Consider the following 19,766-nt stretch of genomic DNA (forward strand, 5'->3'; position numbering starts at 1 on the left):
AGTAACCCTTACTAGGAGTTCTCCAGGAAGTCGGTGCTTCAAAGGCAGCACCGACATGAAGCCACACTCGCACCAGGGTGCTGACCATTAGAGTCTCTTTGAAGTCAGAAACCTGGGAAAGGGGCTGAGTTAGGGTAGCCAGAGGGAGGTTGAGAAGGGGGTTCCACCATCTTAGTTTCTGTTAGGGCTCTGTGATAAATCCTATGTACTCCTCACTGAACGCCTGGTTAAAGTCTCCTTCCAGGTGGCCAGGGAAAAGAAGATGCTTCCTGACCTTGGGGGTCGGGGGGGTGGTCTCCGGGATAATCACCTGGGAGGAGAAAAGGCCCAGGGGAATGAGAGGACTTTGTGCGATGAGACAAAGTATTTGCCTTCCTCTATGGAGGATGTTCCCTCATTGCCAAAGTATGTAATTGCTTGCAATAATCATCCTTTAGTTCCACATGACATATATCTGAATAGGAGTGAAAAAAATCACAAACCCCTAGGCCTTGGGAGAAAGAAAAAGCCATTCAAGATCCTAGAGACGTGTAAAGCTAAAGATCTTCCTAACACCAAAAGGTATAGTGAAAGGAAATCTGTGAATGAGGCCTAAAAGAACTGCCTGCCCCTTTTCAATCAGACCTGGTAACTAATCCTCATGATATGCTTTTTAAGAATATTATAAATAACAGGTTTGGGCTTGAAGTAAAAATCAAACTCAAAGCGGACTTTCTAATAAGTACTTAGACAAGGAAGAGGGCTAAGAAGGTACAATGTTGCAGGAGTGTCCAGATAGTGAATTCAAATGACTCACAGCTGGCAAAGAAGAGGCTTAAAAGGCTCCCTCGGGTGCAGGACGGAGAAGAAGAGAAAGCCAGCAGAAGCAGCGTGATTTATGCAGGCAGTCCATACAGGGGCTGGAAGAGAGAAGACGCTGGAACCACTGTGTGACAGAAAATGGCTGCTGGTCCTGGGAGGGTCTGTCTCTCAAATCCTGAAGTGTAGAGGCTGCGCAGCGGGAAGCGAAGGTAAGGAAAACCTTAGTTCTCAGAAGGCCGTTTCAGGTGGCTGGCAAGCATCAGAGAGCCTCGGGGGCAAAAGGAGCTCCAATTGCAGGTGGTGGGCAAAGGCAGACTACACAAAGCAGTACATATTGCGGTGGTACTCAAATAAGTTAGTCACTCACAATAGTCTTTATGATTCAGTTTCTCACGGTTCCCTCTGCTTTTTGCAGGGGTATAAGTGCTTTGACTCCAGAAGAAGGCTTTTCTACACTATATGCCGAAACGTCCATGAACCACAGCGCAACCTTGCAGGTGCCCTTTGGGTTCTCCCCCTGCTCAGGGTTTGATTCAATGTCCAGACGTCGACTTTTTAAGGTCACCCTCTAGCCTGGCTGAAAATTGACTTTTGGTATAAAGTAAACCTCCTGAAGGTTGTACCACCTAGATGGAACACATTGAATAGATTTCCATCTAAGAAAGACACTAGAACATCTCTCTATTTGGAACATCCGTATGTCAAAGCCACACAAAGTAATGCATTTGATTTTGTTTGGAAACTCCATGTTCACCTGTGAAAGTAATGAACACTTCTGTGACTGCATTTAACATTTGTATGTTTTTCGAATTATGTGATAAGCTGCAAAGGCATGAAGCAATGCCTATGTCGAGTTTTGTTATGAAGATTAGCATGAAGTAAATGTCTGATGTTCATTAGCCTTACCTCACATATTATTTGTAAAATGTCCAGATCCAGGAGATATGTACTGCACTCTGTGAATTTCAAGCTGTGCTTTTTTTTCTCACATGTTACAAAGTGCATATATTTTAAAACATGAATATATTTTTAAAAAAGTGGGTCAGTCATTAGTAATAAACTGAGCACCAATCTTTTTGAGTTTTCCACTGTATTCTCAGTACACAGCAAGGCAGTGCTTGCCAGCTAATGATATGCTGCTAGACAGTCTTACAAGAAGCAATAACTGCATTTGAATGAAGTGCAATAGATTAGAAATTGTATAGGCAGGACCCCCCTCTTTGTTCATATCCTGTTTTTTTAGGTAGGGAAATCCTTGTCAGGGTAGGGATAGTGAGCCATTTATCCAACCTTCTAAGTTAATAAAATGGCATTTGCTGAGAGAACCGTACAAGGTTGTGCGACTCACATCTCTGACCCTTCACAGCTTCCTGCACCCCACCCCATTTATTGTCGTGGTATGTCGGAAGCAAAAGGACACTTGTTATAGCAGCCTGAATTGGACCCCTCTCAGCAGACTTGCTTTGGACCAATTCCCTGTGCCATTTTGCATTCATAAGGAAGGGGGAACCTTCTCCTGCTTTGATCATCTTTGGACTGGACCTCTGGAGTACTACTCAAAGGCCTGAGAGGTGAAGACAGAAGGCATTCAAGGTAGTCAAATTCTGCCACCGAACCATCCCCAGGGAAACGTAGGGGTGGCATGCTGTGTGCGAAAGCCTCTTTTGGCTGCAATGGAACCCTGGTCCATGGGTGTTTGTAGCAATCCTGGATTGTTTGAATGCAAGTTTTGTCTAGCGGGAAGCCATGCCAGCTGTTTCAACAGGTATGTGGGACTTTTCCCGAAGAGACATGAATGGGTGGTGCGCAGAGGACGTTACGGCTTCTGCTTTTTAATCTGAAGCCAATGTAGTGATCTTCTGTCCATGGATACATGGGCCGTTTTCCTAAGTGCAGTGACTACTCGAACCGCATTATTCTGGATGACCTGCAGGTGGTTGAGCTCTCATTTGCCTATGCCCTGCAGAAGGCTAGAGTAATAATCAAGGAGAGGGCCCATTCATGCCCGAGCTAATGGTGTGCAATCTGCGGAGTACAGAAATGGCCTGATTTGCGCCAACAGCTTGATGTAACAAGATGTGCAAGACACCAGATTGCTGTTATGCGCTTTCATTGTGCGCTCTTGGTCGATAACACCTGAAGTTTCTACCTTAGGAAGTGTTGCCCACTCGGACTGTGCAACTTGAAAAGTGCTGTAAGCGGAATAAATTTTTTGGATCTTTGGCACCTTTCCAACAATCAAGATCTCTGTATTTGTTTTAAGGGCTATGCCATTTTGATGAATTAGATTGTAGGTGTTTACTGTCAGTGAGTCTAACCCAAGATTCCCAGAAAATGGAATAAGGCATTGCATGCCATCTGCATAGTTTGCGTAAACAATGCCTTCAGAATCCAGGAGTTCAAAGAGAGGGAGGGGGAAGATATCAAACGATGTAGGGGAAATGCAGGCTCCCTGCGGTATCGTTCATGCCAACTCCTAGCCCTCTGCCATGATGTCGCCATGGTAGACTCTTGCTATCGACTTGATAAAAACAAAAGAACCCAACTAGAAGCTTCTTTGAAAAAGAAGGCTGAGTCTGGCAACCAGAATAGTATGATCCACCAGATCGAAGGCCACCGTAAGGTCCAGTTAAATCAAGAGAGCAGTTTTGCCCTTCTCAAAATGTTGAATGGTGGTTTTCAAATCCAAAAGGGTGAATTCTGTGTTATGGTTACTTTTAAAGCCTGATTGTGTGAGACCAAGGATGTTATGAAGAGCAAGAAAGTTTTGAATTTGGTTATATGCCGCCCTATCCAAGATCTTCAAAAGGAACAGGGAGTTTGTAATGGGTCGATAGTTACATGGCATGTTTTGATCGAGCGTAGGTTTTCAAAAAGGGGCAAAACCCATGCCTGTTGGAACCAGATTTTCCTTAAATGAGAGATTAACAAATTTGGTAATCAATGGCACGAGTAAGGCCGCACAGGACTTCACGATGGCTGCAGGGCAGACATTGCCTTTACAATATGTAGGTGTGATCTTTAACAAGAGGTCAAGCATCTCAGCTTCGGTTGTTTCAGAGAATAAGAAGAGGGGCAGAGTGACATCTGGCTTATCGATCCTATTGTGAGGGAGATTGCCTTGTATCAGACGTGGATTATTCATCCTAAATTCTATTAATCTGTTGTCTCTTGCAATTTTGAATATTTGTGCACCATTGTGTCCTACAGGACTGTGATGGTGGATGAGCATGGTTCTTCTGCTACCTTAAGATCAAACAGTTCCTTGGTGCTGCAAGCTGCCCCTTAATTATAAACCGATTTCTTGGCTAAGCAAATTGCATTTTTGGGTACCTTAGCTGCCACTGCATACATGTTTTTTATCCTCCAAAGACAACGTCCTCCATCTTTTTAAATGCTTTAGTTTAAAGGCATTTAGAGTTTTGAATTTCCGGAGTATACTAGATGTTTGGGAACTTTACTAGTCGTTGTTTGAGTAGGGCTAGGCTATTGACTGCACAAGTCATAATTTTCCTCGTAAGCCATGTCCACTTTAGCAGCTGTATTGTAACTGGAGAGGCTATTCAGTACTGGGTCAAAGAAGTGAGACATGGCAGCTGGGATAAGTTTTCGCAGATTGCGGCACAACACCTTTGTGGGTGGGTCCCTGTGAGTGGTCTGACCAAGGGCAGGGACTGACCGTAATGCTATCCAATGATAGCCCACGCATGGCCACCCAATCCAGGATCCTGCCTCCACTATGAGTGGCTTCGGTGATGTGTCATTGAAACCCCAGATCCTCGGAGGTGCCGTTGAGCAGCTGTGAGGAATGGCTGACTAGCTTCAGTGCGCCGCACCACGGCGCAGATATCCGGCAAAAAGGTGGCAAAATCCCATACTGCAGTGCACTACGACGGCAGTGGACGAACTGTATGCCTCTGGTGCGTGTCCGGTCTTGAGTTGTGCTTTAGGAGGACCGGGCTGCTGAGGTCCGCTGCCTGTGGGTCGTGGCTGACAGGCGTGTGCGGCATGAGTGGAACATTGGCAGGCCGCACACTGTCGGGCCCGTACTGTGGGGGCAGCCAGTGTCGTGGCCGAAGCGGCCTGCACATTAATAATCCAGCGACAGGTGAGTGCTGACTCTTTGCTATCCCAGCCCAGTCTCCTGCTCCCTTCTGTAGCAGTTGGGGCCGGGCTGCAGTGGCAGCTTACACTGCTGTTGTGGTGGCTGGCACATGAAGAACCTAGCGACAGACGAATGCCCGCGTGTCGTTTTGTCGACTTGGTCCCCTGCCACCAGCTGGAGGTCTCAGGGCCGTGCTGCAGGAGCAGCCAACACTGAGGAGGTGGCGCTTTATGTATAAGAACCTAACGGCGAGACAGTGCCGGCTCCTCGCTGTGCGGATCCGGTCTCCTGCTCACTGCTAGGGTTTCTTTGTCCCTGACTTTCTCGGGGTGATCCTTGCGGACCAGCGAGCCCCTCCTCCCATACCGTGATTGAGGCCTGCAGTGGGTTGTGTGCCCGCACTACAGCAACCCCCCTGTCCCCCATCAGAGAAAGGGGACTGTTTGTGTGGTGATTGCCCGGGCTGCGGGCGGTGATATGTTTGGACAGAGGAGGTAGGTGATGGTACCCATACGGACATAGCGAAGGTGGGGTGCACTCCGCCCCATGCCATATTTCTGGACACGTGTGACCACTGGGCCTTGTTGGATTCCCCCATGCCCGAGCCTAACTTGGAAGACCACTAGGTGGCACAGTGGGTCCCCGTGGTCAGGGGATCTGCTCAATTCCATCCCCACTATACAATTGCAGGAAGTAATAACAGGCTTCGAGTGCAAGTGCGGGGGTGCTTGAGGCCATTAAATTCGCACCACCCGATGACTTGCGAGTGGATCCTGACACTGTGGCCCCTGTGCACCGGGCTGCATTGGCCTGGACACTTGCACTGCCCCCCAAACACATGCTAAGGCCCCTAAGCATATGCTTGACCTGGGAAGGCAGGAGTCCCCCTGGTAGCGTACTGCTGGTACCAGGCAGCTTTACCCCGGATCCCACGAGACGCCACCCATGGCCCTGCGTCAACGGCCGCCAGTTGCTTGCGTGGGCCAGGGTCATAGGACTACAGCCCATGTACTGACTTGTGTCCGTTCCATACTGTCACCGGGCTTCCAAGACTAAGACCCCAGTGCTAATCATGACCAAGTGTGTTTGTGTTTGTCCAGAGCAATGGATGAATTCACAAGATCTGCGCCCAGGGCCGAACAGGGGCATTCGAGCAATGATCAGTTGGCAGCTTCCACACCAAACCCAGGTCCATTTCCCCTCTCCCCGCCACCCCCTCACCTAGGGAGGTGAGGCTGGGGTTCTACTCTGGGGAAATGCCCCAGGTGAGACGTGGTACTATACCAGAGAAAGAGACAAGGTTCCTTAAGCTTTTATGGGCTATAACAAATCGACATCCCTTCCACCCTATAAACTTCCCTTTCGAGAATCCACCATCCCCGCCACCTCTGATGAATCCATTACACACCCCGTTGTGTTCAGAAACCATCTTTCTCTGAATCCTTGCTTTCCTGTTCGCTATCCAAATACTGCCAATCATTCTTCTTCCCGTCCCTCTGATTATTTCCTGCACCCCCAACCTGCTTAAATAAAATACTACCGTTCCCACAGTCCCCCTTGTTTAATTCAAGATGGTAATTCCCGTCTGTCTCATAAATCCTATCAATCTCACCCTTCTAAGTACAAAATCTATAATTCCATATAACACCTTTTCCCCATCCTACCATGTAAAACATTTAGCAACTCTACCCCCTTTTCCGACACCAACACTTTCTCCTGATGTAGAAAATAACGGACTAACTCTAAACCTGTTTACTTGACTTGTCCCGACACAAGGGTCAGGCAAAGTCAGGCGATTAATCAGTCACACACACACACCTGACGGCCCTTTCCTTCCCCCGCAGGGATAAAAGGTGGAGCAAAAGAGCACAGTATGAGAAAGACAGACCGCACAGCTATCCAGATCCGGCAGTTCAAGAGGAGGAGAAAGGCTGCAAATACCGAGAGGCTGATGAGAGACGCAGCCTTGCCCATCAAAATAAAACCCTGCGAACCCTCCGCTGAAAAAAATCAGAAGACCGAGGACACCAGCAGATGTCAACGGTACACGGGGGAGACTCTTGCCTCCATCGTACCGACCTTGACTTCAGTAAAGAGGAACGCCAAGTGGTTCATCACAGCCGGTGAGTTGAGGGGAGAGCCGATAAGAACCAGGCTGTGGTGAATGAAATTGGCAAAGTGAGAGAAGCTTAAAAGAACTGTACCGTTATGAAGGGGAGACCAGTTGCAAAAGGGGACTGGTACCATGTGGGTGCTGCTCCGAGAAACCCTGGTCCATCCCCGTCTGAGTGAAACTACAGATACCAGAAGGCTGTAGGAGAGCTGCCAAGATAGGTCACAGTGGTCATACAGAAGGTCAAGCAAAATCCCAGTACAGTCGAAAGCCTTTGGCCAAAGAAATGCAACGAAAGTAAGGGAAGTGAATCCTGTGAACATTAAAAGTAGAAATGAATGTGAAGTTGGCAATGCTGATGAAAAGGGGGCAAGTCTAAAGTCCCAAGAAACAAGTGTGTTGACAAGAGTGAACCTGGCCGAGGGATGTCCACTGGAACTGTTTAAAAAGACATTAAGATTTGTGAAGGAAGGAAAAGCCATAGTGAACCCGGAGGAGAGGGGGTGAAGGCAAAGAGGGGTATGCGCCCGGAAGAGGGGGACCCAGGTGCCCAAGGGTGAATACATCACCCGAGAAAAGCCATAGTAAACCCGGTGGAGGGAGGCTGGGAGTGAAGAGGGGTCTGCACCCGGAAGAGGTGGACCCAGGGGGGAAGCCATCACACAAGAGATACATAGACCAGAACTTTGTTAGTAGTTTTGGGAATCGATCGGGCCCTCAAACAGGAGACAACCACCTAAGGCCTTGATATTGATAAGGACTGTTTTGGGATCTAAGCCTGGAAGAGGGAGATACACAGGTTGGAAAACTATCGCCCAACAATACGAGGAACAAGGGTCAGCACCCAGAAGAGGGGGCACCCAGGGGTGAAGAACCCTCACCCTGAGTAAAACCAAGAAAGAAACTTTTTAAAATGTTGTTTAAAGAACTTTTCTTAAGTTATTTGAGCACGTCAGGGCCTCAAAGGCAAGAGACTTTCAACGGAAATGAGACTTGGCCATCGAGGCTCCTGATAAACTGGAACAGAACTGTTGACGCGTGCTGAGGAAGCTTGAGTGTGTGCTGTGCTCCATGATCCCACCTTACCCTTGCTCAAAACGTGGGGAAGGGAGACCAAGATACCACATCCTGACATATTATTTGTGAACACTTCTTTTCTTGAAAACCATCCCACACATCCCTTTTAGTATTGTAAGGTTTAGCAATAGGTTTCTTAGTATAGGCCCTTTGACACAACGCCACTAGGACTGCCTTATTTTCATTTGATATTCGACGCTTGTTCCCATCTTAGATGTAGGTTTCGTGTAGGCATTTTCCCACTCTACAAACATTGCTCAATAAACACCCTTGAACTGTGAGACTGTGATACCCTGTCTGTCTTTACTGTTGCTACCTTGAGTTCCTTACAGAAGGAACCCACTTGGGGAAGATGAGGGCGACCCAACACTGCCAGCACAGTTAGGGCTAGGTTTGCAGAGAACTTGTAGCCATCAGGGATAAGGGAGTCGAAAGCAGTGACTGAGCTGGCAGTGGACCATGTTTCGGTAAGAGGGAGGATATCCATGTCAAGGCCTTCAAGGAGAAGGCAGGTGTTGGCAGAGTGTTTTGATAGCAGAGCGAGCATTGAGCGTGGCTAGATGCAAGAGGTTGCTGCCTTTTGAAGGTCTTCTGAGGAGGGGTTCAGGTGCGTGGTAGACCAGTTGGAGGGGGGGGGGGCAGAGAGGGGAAGGAAGGAGTAGCCGGTGTGGGAAGGAAGTTTGTTTGAGCGGGGGTGGGGGGGAGGAGGAGGAGGAGGAAGAGGACCCATCTAGTGCCACTATTAATGGGTGAAGATGTGAGAGGAGAGAAAGTAGAGATACGATGAGAGCCCATACATCTGGAGAGGGGACAGAAAAGAGAATAACTGTCGAATTGCCCATTTGACTTGGAGAAGTTCACAGCCAAACATCTCAACTGTGTTACATTGTCTTATTGAGCGTAGAGGGGGGAAATGAGTGACACCCCCTCCTTTCCCAGACACACAAATGGTGAATGGAAGTTTTATTTATTTTCATTGGCATTTTGCAGCATAGAACAAACATTACCCCAGCCCCTCCCTCCATCAGTCCCCCACGATCCGACCCCCCCCCCCCCCCCCCCCCGAGCTGTAACCCTTTCGACATACAAGTTGTACAAAAGCATTAGGTAATGTTCTAAATCCTTATGTTCTGCGGACTCATTTGAATTCGGTAACAATCATCCTTTAGGTATCTGAACAGTAGGCCCCAGTCTTCCCTGAAGTTTTGATCGTCTCCCTGTATGTTATAAGTGACCCATTCCATAGCCAATATATGCCGGATCCTGTTTAGCCACTCATGATGGGTAGTGGCAAAATTTTATTTTCCAATTCCGGGCAATCGCTATTAATGCTGCTAACAGCAAAACCATTCATGCCTTAGTGTGCTCTTCCCTGTGGTGGAGTTTCCTTCATCCAAAGGCCCAAAAGACATTCCCCTATCCCCATGGGTGGATTCACCCCTACCACTTCCTTTATTGTCCGGCACGCTTGTCCTCAAAATGGTTTCAGAGCCAGGCAAGCCTACCAAATGTGCACCCAGTCTCCCTGCTCCTACATCCTCGCTGGCAATCCGAGGATACCTCCGGGTACATGGGTCCAAACCGCTTCGGGGTACAATGCATTTGGGTGAGGTTTTTATACCAGATCTCCCTTAATTGGATGGACCGAGTTGGCCTCAGGATATTTCCCCATAAACTTCCCATTCCTCCTGATATTTGTCGGTCTAGGGTTCTCTCCCACTTGCCCATATATGTCCACGTCTCCCAAATTATTGCAGATAATAGTGCATAGAATGCTGGGATGAGATGTGTATCCCCTGAATGAGATGTGATGTATTTTTAAAATGTGATGAGTTGTCTGCCTGCCGCAAATCTATTGGCGGGGTGCATAGCCCAGTGCCGCAGCTGGTAATAGTGGAGCCTCTCCCCTTCCTTAAGGCCAAAGGACTGTTTACACTGCTCAAATGTTTTGACTTCGTGGCCATGCATCAATTTTTGCGACTAAAACATCCCGCCTTTTTCCATTCCCCTAAGGCTCTCCTCCATCCCTGGCGTGAACCGGGGAGGGGGGGGACTTCCCAAATACTGGTGTGAATGGGCTCGGAATCGTTGAGAGATATATACTCCTGCTTTATCACATCATCCCAGACCTCTTCCACGAGTAGTGATCCACGATGCCCGCATACTAGGAGGCAATCCTCCTTGGCTATCCGTAATACTTCATCCAAGGGAGCCCCCACCACTGCTCCATCCGATAGCCATTGTTTCAACACCTTCAATTGGGCCGCCCATTAGTACTGTCTGAATTTAGGACCAGTGAGCCCCCCCCCACTGCCCCCCATTCCTTGGGGCAATTAAGGTTTGCAGGGCCACCGTGTCTTTTATTATGCCACATAAATGCAGATGGGACTCAATTGAGTGACTTAAAGAATTTGGTAGGTAAGGGGACCGGTAGGGCCTGAAAGTAGTAAAGAAAACATGGGAGGCTCACCATTTTAATCGAGGACATCTGCCCCATCCACGATTGGTGTAGAGGGCTCTATTGTTGCAAATCAGCGTTAGGGTGCTGAGCAATTGGGGATACTTTGCATCATATAATGTTGTCATTGAATTCATAATGTGAATCCCTAACTATTTGATGTTCTCGTCCGCCCACTGAAACTAGGTGCACCGCTGTATCGCCAAACAATACTAGCTCTGAGGCTATTACCCTAAGGGACGCTGCCGGGTCTGTGAGAGCCAACATCATATCGGCAAATGCTGTTTATGTTCGCCCACCGCATCCTCCCAAAGTGGATACCTTTCACTCCTGGTGTTTCCCGTAGACGTTGAAGAAGGGGTTCCAAAAAGATTGCATAGAGCAGGTGAGGCGATGGACACCCCTGCTTGGTCCCCCTCCAAGCGGATGGTGCCAGAGAGCTGTCCATTAATGGACAGGCGCAAAGTGGGGGGGGGGGGTTTGATAGTTGGCTTGTATTCTCCAGAGGTAGCGGCTGCCACCCGCATGTATACCATAGTGTGAAAGAGAAACAACCACTCCACCCGGTGGAATGCCTTTTCGGCATTTAGGGTGAGGAGAACCGCCGGAATCCCACGCCCCTCAACCTTCTCTACTAGATGACTCACCCTTCTTGTATTATTTGCCGTTTAATTAATCCCACCTGGTCAGGGCCCATAAGAGTTGGGAGTCTGTCTTCCAATTTGGAAGCCAGAACCTTGGTATAAATGTTAGCATCGACTAATGGGTGCTTTTGGCCGATATGATCCGCACTGTCGGTTCTTTGCCCGGCTTCGGAAATACCACCAATTTGGCCTTGTCCATCGAAGCTATAAGGTTCTTTCAAATGAGTCAAAGGTCAGTCTGGTATTTTTTTAATAAAAAGTGGCTGTGAAGCCATCGGGGTCCGGAGCCTTGTGTGTGGCGAGTTTTCCAATAGCCACTCTACTTCCTCCCACGTGATATCCTCTTCAAAGTCTTCCCTATCTTCTGTTGGGAGTGTTACAGCCTCCAATAAGTGTTCTGCGACTCTCCCAGAGGCTTGTCGGAAAAATACAGGGCCCCATAGAAGCGCTCAAAACACCCTATGATTCCATCCGGGTCTACCACGTCGCCCTCTTTCGGATTCTTAAGATCGTATGGGCTGCGAATCTCTGTCTCAGTTGTTGCGCCAGGAGCTTCCCCGCTCTGTTCTCTTGCACATAGTTATGCTGTGTAGCTTTTAGAAGGCTCCTCTCTGCCTTTCTGGCCTTAGTAACTCGAGCTGCCCTAGAATTGCTCTATGGGTTTGCATCTGCGGCATGATATCTTTAAGTTGTGTCTCTAAGTTCTCTTCTAATGTCCTACTCTGCTTTTCCCTCAAGGCCTTAAATGCGACCAATTGCCCAGTCTAACTACCGCTTAAAAAGGCATCCCACCATATACCGAGGAGGTATCCGACATCTTATTTTAAATGGGTCTGAATCATCTCCTCTACTACCGCCAACAAGACGGTATCCGCTAGGATCCATTCAAATAATGCTCACTGCCAGAGCCCCGTCCGCCGTTAGTTCATGTGTAACATCGCGCCTAGCTGTTTGTGGTCGGAAAGCGCTATTGTGCCCAGCGATATCCATTGGGAGGACACCCAGATATAGTATATGCACTAATGTGTTCTGTGTACATGTGAATAGAATGTAAATCCTGCTTCCATACCCCTGCAAGTTCGCCAGACATCCACCAACCCCTATCACTTAAACTTCTCTAAGTCGCAGGGATGGTGTCCCATGGAGTGCATAGCCCACTCTGCTTCTATCTTGTCTCCAGATCCCAGGCTATTTTTACATCACCTGTTAGCATGACTTATCCCTCAGCTATATTTTCAAGTGCCGCCAGAGGAGCCTTGAGAAATCATCCTGTCCGGAGTTGGGTGCATACACTGTCGCTACAGTAAAGACATCTGCATTAGTGGCTAGCCTAACAAAGAGGTAACGTCCTAGCTTATCCTCAGTTGACCCCAGAACCACCATGTCAGTTGTTTTTGACCGCTATCAAGACCCCTACTTTTTAAAATCTTTCGCATTGGCCTGAAAGATCTGTGGGACCCCTGCGATCTAATTTGTGATGTTTATCCTCCTTGCATATGTGGGTTTCTTGGAGCGTGAGAGTCTGGTATCTCACAAGCTTGCATCGCTTTATCATGAGTTTAACCCTCTGATATTGTAAGTGGGGATTTTAAATCCCATGGTTGGTCCCTGTCCTGCCAGGTCCCACTGCCCCCCTATGGTCCCTTATTCCTGCCCCTATAGGGTTCCTCCCTGTGTTAGTGTAGAATGCGAGTGACTCTATTTCGAGTCTGTCCCTTTTTTCATCTTGCCCGCCTCACCCACCTTCAAATTGCATGCCCACAGCTCACCCACCACGTGTCGCCCCACCCACCCCTTGCAATAACCCAGGCCGGTCCATGGGTCCGGGAGACATCTTCTGGGGGAATCCTTCAGCTGCTTACGCCGATCCTTCAACGTGCGTGTCGAGAGTTCACGACCAAATGCACAATCTTCCTCCTTGTGCGTCGGGTACAGGCAGTAAATGCACTGGGAATGTTTGTCGTCCATGAAACCATTCTGCAAGCTGCAGTCGGTGAAGAAAAGAGGGGGAATCCTTCTCCGACATGATCCACGCGGCGTAGGCCTGACAAATCGTCTGGAAGCCGCCACGAAAAAACTCTATGAAATCCGCTCTTGAGGGGCTCTGAAGAATCCGAAAAAAGGGTCCCCATTGATCAGAGGGATGATCGATGGAGCACAAGGCTCGATTGACTGAAAAATAGAGTTAAACTCTTCCAAAAAGCAAAATACGCAACAAAAGCTCGAGAGCTAAGCACAAGGACTCCCAACACTGAAACGTATGGTAGAAATCTGAAGATGGCTGCCAGAGGAGGGGCTTAGGTGGAGGGCAGTCATTGTCTGGGGCAGTATGACCAAGAGCTCAGTGATTGGTTGTTAGGAGAAAGACAGTTCAGAAATGAAACTGATTTCTTTTCTTTACTGAGCATTCCCAGCTTGCCGACTGAATATTCATGAGCATGTGAATCCATGCTGGAGAACAGCTACAGGTAAGTAACCTGTTCCTTCTATGCCTTTTTTTTTTTTCTACAAGAACGTATTCTTGAACATTGGCGTTTATAGAAATCCTTGCCTGAACAACCCTACTCATCAAACAAGAGTGCCTGTTCACATCAAGTTCTGCATTCCCTGTGTTTCTTCTATAGGGGTGGGTTTTAAGTGTTTTTAATTTTGTATTTTGTTTGGTCAAAGTTCCCATATTTGTATAGAACCTTGATTAGTCCTAAAAGAAGCATTGGCTGTGTCCGTTTTACCTTTATGATTGGGAACGCTGCTGGTTTAATAGTGGTATGGGGCTGAGCAGGCAGTTTAGCCACTACTAATCCCTGTTCTCCGACAGGGCAGTCACCCTTTTGTGCCGGCTCCCTCACAGCTATTATAAGTGCTGCAATAATTACTTAACTCAGTGGCACAGAATTGATTTTGGAAGTAGGAAGGGCAGAGTTGGCCCAGCCAGAAGTTGAACTTGTTTATGTAGGATGAACAAATACCTGAATGGAGTGCTTTTTTCTGAGGTATCTTACCAACTTGGTATTCGCTTGACAAACAGTGATGGTTGGGTTATTGGCAGAACAAACCTCATACACCCCCTCTACCCCCTTATATCAATCTAGGTGGTGGTCTTTTGGTTTATAGTCTACTCGTGCTTCTCTGGTCGCCTTTTTCCTTTCAGCCACAAACCAGTCTGGTTTATACCGGGCAGGGCACACTGCCAATATCCTGCACCTTATGACAACTATGGTGGTGTTGGGCACAGTATAATAGCTTATCGTAGCCTAACGTACATCTGCCATTGGTATGACCTAGTACCACATTCCTTAAGGCTGGAAGTGCCTAACTGGGCATCTGGGGGGAAAAACCAATTGTTTGTGCTGTTGAAGAGGTGTACAGGCCATATGCATGTCAGGCTTTTTTCTGACTTTGCGGATGGGCCTTTAATCACCTTAACCCAAGCAGGCCCAACACTTAAGAAGCAAGTGTATGTTTGTGCGTAAAGCAAGTTTATTGTACAGTCGTCCTGTGAGGGGCGAGATGACGCTGTAGAGTCAAACTAACCTGAACCACACAAGTTAACACATACACATTTTTGCAACACTTAAAACCCTCCCATATATTTTACTACTGGTACCACCTGTCATTGTCCGGGTCTGTAGCTGATATGCACATGGGGGGGTGGGGGGGGGGGTCTGCTGTAACCTTGTGTATGTTACATTGTGTCCTAACTTCCTATTTTTGAAAAATTGCAAAGTCGGCAATCTCCTGAAATTGCCCATACTGATGGCACTGGGCCTGATCCTGTACGGTCTAGGGCAGATGGGTGGGGTTGGTCACATTTCAGTATCACCAGTACACCCCAGACTGGTATGCCGACCGTGGCCCAACATTTCAGCCCAACATTTCAGCCCACCAACTGTTAGGGGCTGGAGCCAACCCCGAACATACAAACCTTCCCAAATATATATATATTTCTGAGGCTTGTGGATCAGCTTAGATTACATGCTATGCATAGGCTGACATCTAGTGGTAGCCTTGGAGTATTACATTTTTTGTTTTCGAAAAGGGACCTCAAAAGGGTGTGCCAATAATACTATCCCTAGTGTGACGTCTCCTGTACCCATGGTCCTTCGCGCGTCGGTCTATCTGAATGTTTTTTTTCCGCAATCCTAGTCGGATGCAAGTTGCTGAGTTCCTGCTTCTGGCTAACACCTTTACTTATTCAAAGTTTACATTTAGACTTTCTTTCTATCCTTTAGACGGCCGTACACCGCAAGATGTCTGGCGACGGATTTCGAAGACGAGACCATTTGTGGACAACTACTACTCCTGTCTGGACAAACTTTAACTGCGGCCTACCTCGGCCCCAACGGGCCTCGTCCCTGGTCACAATTAATCTCATTTAGAGATTGCCTTTTACATCGCCGAGCTGCCATCTTTTGCTGTCATGGTGCATGCTCCAAAACACTTGGAGCTGGCGGGCCTTTCCCAGTCACTGACACCCATCGGGGCTTATAAAGCCCCAAAGGGTAGTCCAAGGACTTCCTGGACTCAGTCCTGGCGCCGTTGGCGCCAGGCTCATAATTTTCCATCTGGTAATGCACTACATGGGACTACATACAACCCAGTCAAAGGGGGCTGAATCATCTGGCTTATGCTGGGTGTGGCTGTAGGACTACTTTACCTGTGATTGCAGAATGTGGCTGGAGGGACTATTTTATTGGAACTACTTAAAAGGCTATTTAAACCACACCCTACCGACAGAACACACTTCGCGTTATTCTGCACTCCTGCAGCATAACGCTCACTGTGTCTGCTTAGCTCCAGTACCTGAATGCCAGCAGCCACGCCCGTTTCTGGAACTTCCATCCATCGGAACCTGAGAACAGAAGAAGAGAAGAAGGAAACGGGAATTAATACTGAGTTTTCGACCTTACCTGAAGGATTCCATCCGAGCGGCCGCTCCTTCAGCTGCTCTTCAGTACGCCGCACCTGCAGAAAAGAAAGCATCTGCAAGAACAGCTGATACTCACAGAGACCGCTTCCCTTGGGATTCCTCTGCAGCGGTTCCTCCGATCGCCGCTCCGGAGCCACGCTGCACCTGTTTGCAGGAAAGAAAAGAACACAGCAGGTTAGTCGCGCACGGGAAGAAACCATTATAGAGACATTCGGTGCCACTCACGAACGCTATACTCACCCGCATAGAATCTGCTCAGCGTTGAAGGACGAGTCAAATCTTCATTAAAAAACTGCTCAAGACTGCGCCTGAAAGAAAGGTGAATACAAGGTTAAAACCTGGGTAATAAAGACATTTAAGCAACTATTCCAAGCATCTATTGGTATAGAGACTTACCTGCTGAGTCAAGCAATTCAAGACTCCGCTACACCCCCACAGGATCAGTGAAGGAACTTGATCCAGGGAGAGACTGTCATATTGCGCCCCTGCAAGAGATCGCAGGACGGAGAGTCAACCACTAAACAAACCAAGGTGAGGCTGAAGCAGAGAGGGGGCATTAGGAGGTTACGGGAGGTGGGAACTCAACCCCGCTCCTCACGGTGCTAACATCCTATTTCAGGTGAGCGTGACATCTTTCCACACTATGGCAAACACACTGTTTGAATTTTGTCATTCCTGTAACAGGAAGTTTACTGGAAGGACTCGCACAGGGTGTGCAATCTTTGCTTCCTAGGGACCATTCCAGAAAACAGTGCATGTCATGCAAACTGTTTCTGCCCAAGACACTAAAGGACCGGAAAACTAAACGCTAAGCCATGCAGGCCAAGGCCGCTATGAGTCTCCAGAGATTGTCCTAAGTGACACGGAGTGCAATCGGGACACAACAGTTTCCCGAGTGCGAGCCCCCGACTCCAACAGGCAGGCTAGCAGTTCTGCTATGGAGACTACACCGACCGATGAGCCACATGCGGCGTCGCAGGCCAGATCTGAAAAGTCCCCGTCCTCTGCGCCATCGCGATCGCCACATGACAGTCCCCCAAAACATATGCTGAAGTCTTGTTTGCGACACCTCAAACAAATCAGACAAGTACTCTGGTTCCGACGACCATGCCTTCGAAAGACACGTCGATGACCCATTCTAAAAGTTCAAAAATGAGAGCAAGTCCCAGACACTCCTCAAATCCAAGACTTCGAAAAACTCAAAACCTTTGACGCCCCTATCCTCAAAGACCCTGGTTTCAAAGGAAAAATAACACTGTGCCCCGGAGAGGGTGTCACTAGGTGCAATGTACTACAAACAGACCCTTTCCCTTCCCCTGTTCCCACAGTTTTACCAAGCTCCATTAAATGGACCCCGGAACAATTTAGAGTAATGAGGAGAATCTAGTTTTTGTTTCTTTTTTGATCAACCCCCTGATCAACTGTCTAGCATCAAAGGGCCCCCTCCCAACGCCAAAAGGCCCCACCTAGACACAACACAGCCTAGTGCCACATCTCAAAACATACCTAACAACCTATACTATTTTGACACGTCCGGTTCGCAGGACCCTGGCTCAATAGCAGACCAAGGGGACATAGAGGATACAGAACAATATTATGATGATGTATACATCATTCAATCTCCAGACCATCTTGACCCACCTTTGACTGATTCCCCTGTGGAAAACCAGCTGCAGTATAATCTTCTTTTAAAAGCCACAGAACATTTTAAAATCGATACCCAGGAGGCACAAGTCGACAAGGACTTGGTAGAGGATATCCTCGGGTTTGAGAAATCTGCGGCACAGTTAATTCCACTGCTCCAATCTATCCAAAGGCGCATTCAGCCTTCTTTACTTACATCCAATGGACGGGGGCAGTCAACCCTTGCGTTAAGAAAATGTTTAAACCAGCCCAGCTAGACCCATTGTACATCAGGGGGGCAGCTGAAGCCCGCCACTCATTGTGACCACCACAAGAAGAGCGGGCACACCTTTAGCCTCTGCCGAAGCCCCTCCTGGAAAGGAGAGCAAAAAATTGTACATACTGGGCAGGAAAGTAGCTTCCTCTGCTGCTTACAAAGCAAGGATAGCCAACAACACTACACTATGCTCCTGGCGACTTATAATTGCCACACGTGGGATGAGATCTCGCAACAATAGACTCTGCCCCTGAATACCCTGCTATTAAAAACAGTAGCTGGAGGTGAACGGGTGGCAAACTACATCCTTAAAAATAACCTGCACACAGCAGATAATGCAGGCCGGATGTAGCAGAGGGTACCCTCATTAAGCGCCATGCACAACTACGCCTCTGGTTTCAAGCTGGAAACTCAAGCCACCCTTTTAAATGTGCCAATTGAGCCCAACGCCTTATTTGGAAAAGCAGTCAGGGTCGCAGTGAAAAGTACTAAAGAGAGAGTATGACACCCTCAAATCCCTGGGACCGCTCACAAACAAACCCTTTGTGCAGAGGGGTGCATTTAATACACGCCGATTTTAGAGGACAACTGCGGTGCTCCAATTACAACCAGGGTGGGCAGAATTCTTCAAAAGAGCCCAAAAATACTGCTGCAAATCCCTCAGTATCTGGCCGGTCACCAAATAACCGTACGCAAAGCAATGCGCTTTCTTGGGATGATGGCTTCATGCATTTACATGGGTCCGCACGCATGGTTGCGCATGCGGCCAATGTAAGAGTGGTTTGCAAAACAATGGTCTCCGGCAAGCAGTCAGTGGATCTAGTGGTTGTTTTTGCTAACCCTAGCACAAGCGCTACGCTGGTGTTCAAAGGAAAATCTGTTAAAAGGAAAACCCTTTCAGTCATCCAGTTTGAGTGATAGCAGATGCCTCACTCTCCAGATGGGGAACCCATTACCTTCACCACACAGCACATGACCTGTGGACACAGATCACATCCCAAAATCACATCAACCTTTTGGAGCTACTAGCTGTACTCCAAACCCTACAAGCCTTTCAGGCCAATCTAACCGGTCAAACAGTGCAAGACAGCACCACGCCCATACTTTACATAAACAAACTCTGTGGCACACACTCTCCAAGTCTGTCCAGTGGGCACTCGAGCAGAAACCTGTTCCTAGTATCTCAACACATTCCAGGGGATCTCCATTATCTAGCAGAGTCTCTAAGCGGAGATCCCCTACCCGAAGAACACGAGTGGCAAATCAACTGAGGAATTTCGGATTATATCTTTCCCTCTGGGGCTATCCTCCTTTTAGACTTGTTCGCCACAAACCAAAACGCACAATGCCCAGACTTCACATCCAGGTTTCCCCAACCCAGATCCAAGGGAAACGCCCTATGGATGAGCTTGTTAGGGAACTTTGCTTACACTTTTCCACCGACCCTGCTCCTGATCAGCATAGTACATGAAATGCACCAGGAACATGCAACTCTAATCTGGTTGGTGCAATGTGGGCAAGACAACCTTGGTTCCTGCATCTGCTCAAATTGGCGATGTGTGACCCAATCAAGCTCTCGTGTCCCTTCAACATGCTCACCCAACACGTGGAGACAAAGTTACACCCACATCCTCCATCAATTAACTTGGCAGCTTGGCTCCTGAAGTCCTAAGAGTTTGGTAATTTAAAACTACCTCAAAGGTGTATGGAAATCCTCAAGGAGGCATGTAAACCTAAC

The 19,766-nt window shown here is 48.1% G+C and overlaps 1 protein-coding gene across 4 annotated transcripts in view; it reads left to right on the plus strand.

Moving 5' to 3' along the window:
- The window catches only part of LOC138491940 (uncharacterized), a 381,176-nt gene that overhangs the window by 184,055 nt on the left and 177,355 nt on the right, over positions 1 to 19,766 (plus strand). The window contains exon 2 of one of the 4 annotated variants that reach the window (XM_069618822.1): positions 15,431 to 16,659. The exons of the other annotated variants lie outside the window; for them this stretch is intronic. The gene's annotated coding sequence lies outside the window, so the exon portion shown is untranslated. The remainder of the gene's footprint in view (positions 1 to 15,430; positions 16,660 to 19,766) is intronic. 4 annotated transcript variants of the gene reach the window in all.

This window comes from Ambystoma mexicanum, chromosome 10, assembly GCF_040938575.1.
Source record: "Ambystoma mexicanum isolate Mex_15411 chromosome 10, UKY_AmexF1_1, whole genome shotgun sequence".
In the NCBI taxonomy this organism is placed as follows: domain Eukaryota; kingdom Metazoa; phylum Chordata; class Amphibia; order Caudata; family Ambystomatidae; genus Ambystoma; species Ambystoma mexicanum.